This window comes from Notothenia rossii (genome assembly GCF_949606895.1).
Source record: "Notothenia rossii genome assembly, chromosome: 1".
Classification (NCBI taxonomy): Eukaryota; Metazoa; Chordata; class Actinopteri; order Perciformes; family Nototheniidae; genus Notothenia; species Notothenia rossii.
The window spans coordinates 38,347,407-38,356,683 of NC_136912.1; the positions used below are offsets into that span (position 1 = coordinate 38,347,407).

General features: G+C 45.0%; 1 long non-coding RNA gene across 1 annotated transcript in view; it reads right to left on the bottom strand.

Annotated features, from left to right (window-relative positions):
• LOC307022155 overlaps positions 1 to 8,640 on the bottom strand; it is a 112,405-nt gene extending 103,765 nt beyond the window's left edge. The window contains exon 1 of the long non-coding RNA XR_013803317.1: positions 8,502 to 8,640. This is a non-coding gene — a long non-coding RNA (uncharacterized lncRNA). The remainder of the gene's footprint in view (positions 1 to 8,501) is intronic.
• Positions 8,641 to 9,277: the final 637 nt, after the last annotated feature.

Sequence of the window (9,277 nt, forward strand, 5' to 3'; positions counted from 1 at the left end):
AAAATTGCGGAGCAACTTGGTGGGCGGTACCCTGGAACAAAATCTCTGCGTGAGAAATACAAGGTGTGGCGTGTGAGCGTGTGAATGGAGTGAAATGCGTGTGTCTCACGCCAAATGCGTGAGACTTGAGAGCTCTGCATATATCAGGCTCTAACTAACGTAGCATTGATAATATAGTAACGTTACTGGCAGGACTGTTGATACTGATCCATAACAGAAACTAATGCGCAAGTATCAGCCGTATCTCGCGTTACCTAATGCAACTCCACACTACGGTGCTGTGTACCGGAGGAGAGACGCGAGATACGGCTGATACTTGACGATCTGGCGGAGAAAGGTTGTGGAGCCTCCGTTGATATGCCGTTGTAAATGGCTTGATGGAAAGCAGGTGTGTAGTCGGGGAGGGTGCACAGCTGATTGCAGCAGGTGAGTGGAGGTTGAGCCGGGAGCCAGGAGTGACAGCCACCACGCACACACAAACAACACAGACAGGGGGAAACAAACAAACACAAAGGAGACGGCTGGAGCAGTACAGCCACCACAGCGTTACCTAATGGAACTCCACACTATGTCTTACGGTGCCGTGTACCGGAGGGGAGAGAGAGAGAGCAGCGAAGGGGGGGGAGAGAGAAGTAATACGGTTTCCTGATAAAGCTGTGGAGAGTATGTGCTGCAGGGAGGTGGATGCACAACGCACCCAGGAACAAATGCTAGCTCCGGTCCTTTTTACTGTGGACTCGATGTCCTGACAGGCTGGTATTTGTGGAACCTGCACAAACACAATACTGCACAATGATTACAAATGGTGAAATACAATGTAAAACTACCGAAAAATACCAGCTCACTAAAACACAACCGCTCAACTCAACGCAACTATTAACTATACCCGCGGTCAGAGAGCGGAGATGTTTCCCCTTTGTTATTTAATATGACGCGTTTGACGTATGACCTTAAATGACCTGTTTTTGAGAGCAGAGCTCAAAATTGCTCCTTTCTCTCTGAATTCCTGCTCTTATGTCTCGTAAAACATATCAAATCCTACACTCACTTTTTTTAATTGTAATTTTCAAGCAAGTTTAAGCATAAATGTAGAAAAAAAAACTGCCTGCAAGATGCTCTTTAAGTCAGAGGGCCTAGGTATAAAAGTCAAAGCTTGCCACTGATTAAACCATTGGAGGGCAGCTTTTGTAAAGCAGCTGCCAGAAGTGCAACTCATATTCAGCATTCTCACAGAAAACTGTGACAACAAATGGCAAATGAGTTGGTCTCTACCCAGGGTTCTAAATGTATGACCACTTGCAGGGATGGACTGGCCATCTGTAGAATCTGGAGAACCACAGAATGGCCTGTCGTCAAGGGCCGTTGACGGCCGGCCGGCCATTTAAAAAAAAAATGGTTTAACGTCATCATTTAAGTTGCGCTGACGGCCGACAGAGGGCGACAGCGGCCGCTAATGCAGTTGTGTGGTTCTTATCTGTCAAATAATCATACATGAAGAAGAAAAAAGACCGGCCACAAGAAGAGAAGGGATAGAGAGGCGAAGTCCCTCCCCTTCCGGGAGCCTCCATGGGACCACGGAAGCGGATATTATACATTGAAGTCAATGGAGAGAGAAAAGTTATCTTTTGATCCCGTTTGAATTGTGCCACGAACGACACATATGATGTTTGTCAATCTTAAACAATAATTTCCATGAAAAAAAATCACAGTTTGTCGTAAAACTGTTGAAATATAAGACTATGAAAAATACGGAACTAGAAAGACTACAAATCCCAAATCGCATTCTGGGTCGCGTAAGTGATGTCATAGGCGATAATGCTCCAAGACTGGTTGTGACTCGCAATTAAAGCAAAGAAGAAGAAGTAGATCTCATAACTGATTTAATCCCTCCAATAAATATAAGAGATTGCTCCAATAAATTCACTTTTACAAGATGCCTGTGTGCTTTGTTCCATGTTGTAATCACAAAAGTGATCATACCACTTGCTCGTTCTATCGCTTCCCGTCTGGTGAAAGGACCAGGACCAAACATAATCAGTTAACATGTTTTGCATGGAACATAGTCAAGTTAGCTACCTAGTAGTGAGCATGTTATTTAGCATTACATTACATTACTTAGCCTTGTCATTTGTATTAGCCTTAACATGAAGTAAACCAAAATGTTAAACAGTAAGAGTAGTCATGATGGTAAGTATTTTGTGAAATATTTGAAGAGTAGCCTATCGCCCCCTCCACCAGGTGCTAAGGGGTCGGGAGGTAGGCTAACGCCACATTAGCATCGGGGATCTTTTCTAATTAATGCTATCTGCACAAATGGCTAACATGGAACATTAAAATATCAGGCAGTTCAGGGAGAGTCGAAGGAAGGCAGGCAGGCAGGCAGCTTTGCAAGACATTATGCTGGACGTGTTTCATGCTGCAACAAGTCCTCCAACTCATACGACCAAATGTGCCGATTGTTCAGGCCCAATTATTACGACCAAATATGTCGTTTGTTCAAGAGATTAATACGTCCTATAATTATGTTTTAAAGTTTTCGCGCTCTAGTGCTCCCGTTGAATGTTACAGATGGTCGTTTATTCACAAATAACCCTCTCTGTAAAATCCTATATTGGAGGATAGTTTGGCCATTGAAACGCTTTTTGATTAGATTTCTAGCGAGAAGTGTATATTGTACTTTTAGAATCCACGTCCAGTCGATATGTAGGATCTATAGTTTGATAGATATTACGAAGATGATTTGAGGTATGCGGCAGCCTCCATGTAAAGTTACGGGTTGGAAACAGTATTTCCAGTCTCGACGTTTTCATAATAAAACCAATGATCAAATGATTTAACAGTGATATCTGCAGTACTCATCAACTAAAAATCATTGGTTTATCCTTGTTAATTATACGACATTTATTGGTTTAAATTGTGTACAATGCTTTTGTGTTTTTCCCATAGGTTTTTCTCTTTCGATTCTGAGAGACACCTTTCTTTTTTCAGAGATTTTGATAGGCTAAAACATTGCCGCAATGCATGTCGGGATATGGTGTTTATCCGATATGAAATCGGAAAAACATTTTTTTTAAATAAGATAATACTTTATTCCGAGTGTTCTTGCTTTTCTCTTTGGAAGTCGTCACATAACGGCATTGTAATACACGGTTCGGCTGCATTAAATATTACTTCTATTTCGTATATGGCATCGCCCTCTAAGGCTATCGCTATTGGGTAATCCCCTTTGCACCCACGCAGCACTGAAACACTTGTAGTCCACGCCCACCCGCAAGGTGGGCCCCACCCTCGGGCTCCCTTCCGGTATAAATAGGAAGGAGACCCGAAAATCTGCTCCATTCTTTTCTTCAGCACACCGTTACTGAAGCACAAGAGACACTTCAATTAAACGGGCAGCGGCGGCGAGGGCAATGGCGTGGCTCGTCACCATGATGACCATTACAGCACATCACAGAGAAGCCAGAACGGGGGAATGAGCAGTATTCCAGGCTGAGTGCCCCCAGCGGCAGCGCCCGCAGCGCCACGGCGCCAGGGCTTGCTGCAGAAGCCTGCTGGTTTTAACCTATCGGTTAATAACCTGCAGAGCTCGCTAATTAAGCCGGCTGCCACTAATCTGTTGATTAAGTAGACAGCAGGGCTCGCTGCAGAAGCCTGCCGGTTTTAACGTCGGTTAATAACCTGCAGAGCTCGCGGCATTCCTCTGTCCGAGATATGTCTCCTACACGCGGTCATAATAAACCCATGAGCGCCGTTATAACGCCTCATGTGGGCAACACTGCACACACCTCCATCCATCCCCTGAGCGTGTACGCGCCTCATGATGAGAGTCGGAGTGAGACGCAGCGTGTGGAGGCCCCCGCGCAGCCCTTTCGGTCCAAGCCCACCTTGGGTTGCCTCACGCCCTGAGTAAACCAGCTGCCTATAACCTGTCGGTTAATAGCCAGCAGGGCTCGTTGCTAAAGCCTGGTTTTAACCTGTCGGTTAATACATTTCAGAGCACGCTAATTAAGCCGGCTGCCACTAATCTGTTGATTAGTAGACAGCAGGGGTCGCTACAGAAGCCTGGTTTTAACCTGTTTGTTAATAAACGACAGAGCTCGCGGCATTCCTCTGTTCGAGATACGCCTCGTACACACGGCCTTAAAGTCCATGTAATGTCCAAAATAAATGTTATTCTGTGTTAATAAATCGCTTCATCACTTTCCACTGTTTCATTTGACATATCAACATCAATGATTCTTTCCATAAATACCCCCCAAATAACATGAAATGTGTGCCACTTTCCCGTGTTATTCCGCTCCGGTAGCGAAAAGCTTGCCAGCCATTAACCCAGCTGTGTGACGTCACACGTGGCAAACACCAGCCTCGTCTGGATTGTTTGTTTTGTATCCTTCCGCTATTTTCGCTCAACATATGTGTAACCGGACCTCGCTAAACTTTTTTTATCTAACAATTCATGATGGGGAAGCGATGTGTAGTTGTGAGCTGTGAATGTTTCCTGATTGCTATAAACATTGATCATGGGTGCTGGAAGATTACTACAGGTGTTATGCCAGCTTGAGCTAAATGTCACCAGAGTACAGTGAACTTGCTTAGTGACTGAAATATATAAAAGTTGAAGTGAAATAAGTAAGGCCAAAAATGAATTACGTCTGAATATCTTTATTATTTTTACCACTTTTAATTATTTGTGGGCTCGCACATATACCAAAATAGACTAATGTACACTGCAATAAAGATAAAAATGTTACAAGTGAAAAATTAACAAAAGAACCCTTTTTTATTTATCAAACAGTAAATTAATACAATCTTACAAACTTGTGATTTGGAAAATGTTGTTATATTTACATGTTTCTTTGGAAAAATAATATTGTAAATGATGTACTTTGTAAATTATTTACATCATGCGAAACCATTTTAACCAGTTCAGCTGCATGACTTATGTCAAATTAAAGATTTGGCCATTGAAATCCCTGATAGCGGCCTCCCGGTTCAGGGTAAGTCTTCCGTATCTCGGTTACAGCACATGCAGGCAGCGGGACTCTGATTTTTGGGCCGAGTACACCCCAGCACCAACGTACAAACTGTCGATAAGCTGTATATCGATACTTCCTAATGAAAAAAAAGTATACAGATTATAAATATATTTGGAGAAAAATAAAATGTTATGTAGTACTATTATGTAGCAATGGTTACAAATTGGCTTATAACATGATATTTGTATTTTACTTGTACAAAATAAATATGAGGTTATACATGACTGCTTGACAGAATCATAGACCTCTTATATATTTCCTCACATGTGTAGTTGTTTCTTTTCCCAAGCATACATTGAACTTGCATACACAGAAAAAATAAAAGCCAAGCTGTTTTTGACTGCTTGAAAGAGTTTAATGGTATCTTTAAAAGTGTACCATATCTGTAGCGACTAAAAGTATTATATGAAAGCAAAGCTGCAATAGGCAGTTGGGTCAATCAATATTTACTTACTGGTGTAGTGGGCCATCAACTGCTCTGTGTTGTTGTTTGTATTGAAGATACGCTATTTTCAGTGTCCAAACACTGAGACAGCCTTCTCTAAAGCCTGGGTGGCTAATAATGCACCTTGGTTCCTCGTCGGTGTCTTCTATCTGCCAGAGTCCTGCACGGGTCTGATTTTCAAGACCCGCTCCCGCCCCGCACCCGTGACGTGCAATACCGAACCCGCCCCGCTACCCGCACATATTGCCAATTAGTTCCGCAACCCGACCCGACCCGCCGGCACATGATCCGCAACCCGGCCCGAACCCGCATATATATAAGCAGTGACAACGTGCAATTATTAACACACGCAGTTGCATATTTGGCTCAAAAAGCCTGGGATGTTGTTTATTTTCTCCATCTAGGATGACACCAAAAGCCTCCCAGACGTTGGATTTCGCTCTTGAGGAAGAGTTATTGAAAATGCTGTATTCTCCGCTATAGAGAGCTTCACCTCAGCCATTCAGAATGTGGTGCGCTCAGCAGCAAATAGATGCACTGCAGAGGTTATGATTATGCTCGGTACCGCGGAGGAGAGCTCTGAGGATTTAAACATTAAACTAAATTATTATTGTTTAAATATATTTATTATGCAACACCCGCAACCGGACCCGCATCATCTTTGTTTTACCCAGAAGCGAACCCGGAAAAAAGCGTTTGAAAAAATACCACCCGCAAATCACCTTTTTTGCGGGTCACCCGTCGGGTACCCGCGGATACCCGACCCGATGCAGGACTCTGCTATCTGGTCAGTAGGTTGCAAACTGTCTATTTGTTCCATCACCTGCCAGATATCTCTGCAGCATACACATTCATCTGCAGTGGGCATGCTTTCACAGCATTGACATGTACACCTGAATATTGTACATAACATTAAAAAACAAAACAATATCTGCCGGACGTGTGAGGAACAGATGACAAATTAAGATCGACATTTAGTGCAGGTCAAATTAAATAAAACTGAATTTACCATTCAGTATTGCCGACTCGAGTCTCGCCGGCTGCGGAATCCGCTTCTCTTTCACAAGTTTCTGCCTCTTTGTTCGATTGCTGGGCAGGAGGCTCGTACTTATAAGGCAAGATGCCTTGAAGTGAAAGGCTAGCTGGTTCACTCTCTACTTCTGTAACTGAATCCAGATAACCCACCGAATCTGAGCTTGAATGATCGCTGTCGCTGTCTGAAGTTATCGCGTTGCTTGCCATTTGGACTGATTTGATCAAATGGCAATGTTTGCCACGTGTGACGTCACCACTCGTTCGGGAGTGATCGGGGGCGTACTCGGCAAACTTCGGAACCAACATCGGTTTTTAACGTATATGTCATTTAATTATGACAAAACTTTAAACATTTTTATTTATTTTTATTCTGGTGATATCTAAACTACATGTTAAAAAACACCTGTGTTAGATGCATTACATGGCCTTTAATAAACCCATAAGCGCCGTTATAACGCCTCATGTGGGCAGCACTGCACACACCTCCATCTATCCCCTGAGTGTGTAAGCGCCTCATGATGAGAGTCGGAGTGAGACGCAGCGTGTGGAGGCCCCCGCGCAGCCCTTTCGGTCCAAGCACACCTTGGGTTGCCTTACGGGCAGCGGCGGCAGGGGCTCTGGCGTGGCCCGTCACCATGACGACCAAGAACACATCTCGAGCACGTGCGCCCGCTCTCAGAGTTTTTCTCAGAGTAGCAGCGCGTGTGTCTGATGGACAGATGGATGAGCAGGCTGATCAGCAGAGGATACGTCCTGCAGTTCGCCCCTCTCCCCCCCCCAACAGTTCAATGGGATATAGGAAACACTCCTGTCCTCCCAGAAGTTATGTCTTGCGCTCCAATCCGAGCTGCTGGATCCCAGATATGCCTCCTACACATGGTCATAATAACCCACGAGCACCGTTATAACGCCTCGTGTGGACAGCATGCACACACCTCTCATCCCCTGGGCGTGTACGCGCCTCATGATGAGAGACGGAGTGAAATGCAGCGTGTGGAGACTCCCTCGCAGCCCTTTTGCCTCACGGGCAGCGGCGGGGATGGCTTGGCTCGTCACCATGACGACCATTACGGCACATCACAGAGAAGCCTGTCCCCCCCAGCAGTTCCATGGGATACAAGAAACACTCCTGTCATCCCAGGAACAGTGTCTTGCGCGGTTTTTACTCCGCTATTTTTATAAATCTCGGAAAAAAACGGGGGAGTCGCCCCGTTGGTGTACAATCAATGTGTTGATTCGCACAGACAACAGGCCACGGCTATGGAAGCAGCCTACTCAATCGCCAGGGAGGAGTACGATCTGCGCAGCTTCTGAACGCAGCCAGGCGGCTGCTGTTCTGGGCGCACACTCACGTTGCTCTCATCAGAGCCCGGCGAATTGAACAGAGGGGCTCGCAGAGCGCAGCAGCCGTGTTATGCGAGGAGTACGGAGACTCAGACCTGTGTCACGCGCAATGGCGCCTCAGTGGGCTTTGGTGTTACGCGCACTAAGCAAACCCCATTTGAACCTTTATACCATTCCCCTTAAACTGTTGTCAGTAGTAAGTAGTATTACTTTTGGCTCTATCAGCGAAAAGGGTGAGTGATTTGTCTGCTCTCTCTGTGGCTCCGTCATGCCTCCGGATCCAAGGCGATAGCCTTAGAGGGCTACGCCTATACTCATAGAAGCTTCAGATATCTGCCGTAGATATTTATTTATAGATGTGAGGATTTGCAGTTCTCCCTCCTTCTTCTCCCCTTTGTTTTGTGTTTGTTATTTTCTGTCTGTCTGTGTGTCTGTCTTCCTGGCTGGGCGTGGCTGTACCACTTCTATTTCCCGCCAACTCACCTCCTCAGCTGTTGCCCATCATCCGGATTACACTACTCACCTTCATCTGTATATATACCCGGTTCCTCTCACCAGTTCGTCGTTTCACCACGCTGGTAATACGACTTGGTAAATTAGCTGTAGCTAAACTATACTCTCTTTGTTCTTGTAATCCTTACCTTGTGCTCTCTCTGTCCAGTATCCGTCTGCCTACTCCTCTGCCTGCCACGTCCAGCAATCTACCCCTCGTCTGTGTTCCTCCGTGCTTCCACGCACACCGGCTCAAGCCTGTCTACTCTCGCCGGCTCTGGGTCCCCGGCTCTCCTCGCCGGTGTTTTCCCCGTGCTTCCACGCACACCAGCTCCAACCGGGTAACTCTCGCCAGCTCTGAATCTTCGGCTCATCTCGCCAGCATACCGCCGTGCTTCTCCGTACCTCCGCTGGTGATAAACCCTGGCTCTGGATTAAGTGGACATTTTATCCCTCTTTTTTTCTCCTGAAGGCTTTTTTTGGTTAATAAACCTTTTTTACCACATAAACTCTGTCTCCTCGTCCTGGTGTTCAGCATTGTGAGTTAAATCCTGTAAGCTTGTGGAGAGCGTAATAATAGAGCCCTGATCAGAAGACCTTTTCACAAACTGTAAGAAATGCCGCCAAAACTGAATATGTGACGTGGATCATAAATATATTAGCAATTAAACATCTTCTATTTCTTTTCACACTGTCACCTCACAGTATCAACACTAATCCGGCTGACTTTTATATTTGATCGATAGGTTATATTTACACCATAATGGTGCACAGCTGATAGAAAGGGATTATTTTTGTAGTTTTTAAAGATATTATTTACTACCTGTCCAACTCCTCAAGCAGTTGACTGTTACAGGTCTAAATAGGTTCATATTACAATGCATAAGCTTCAAATCGAGAGACTGTATATTCCTTTACCGTTCTG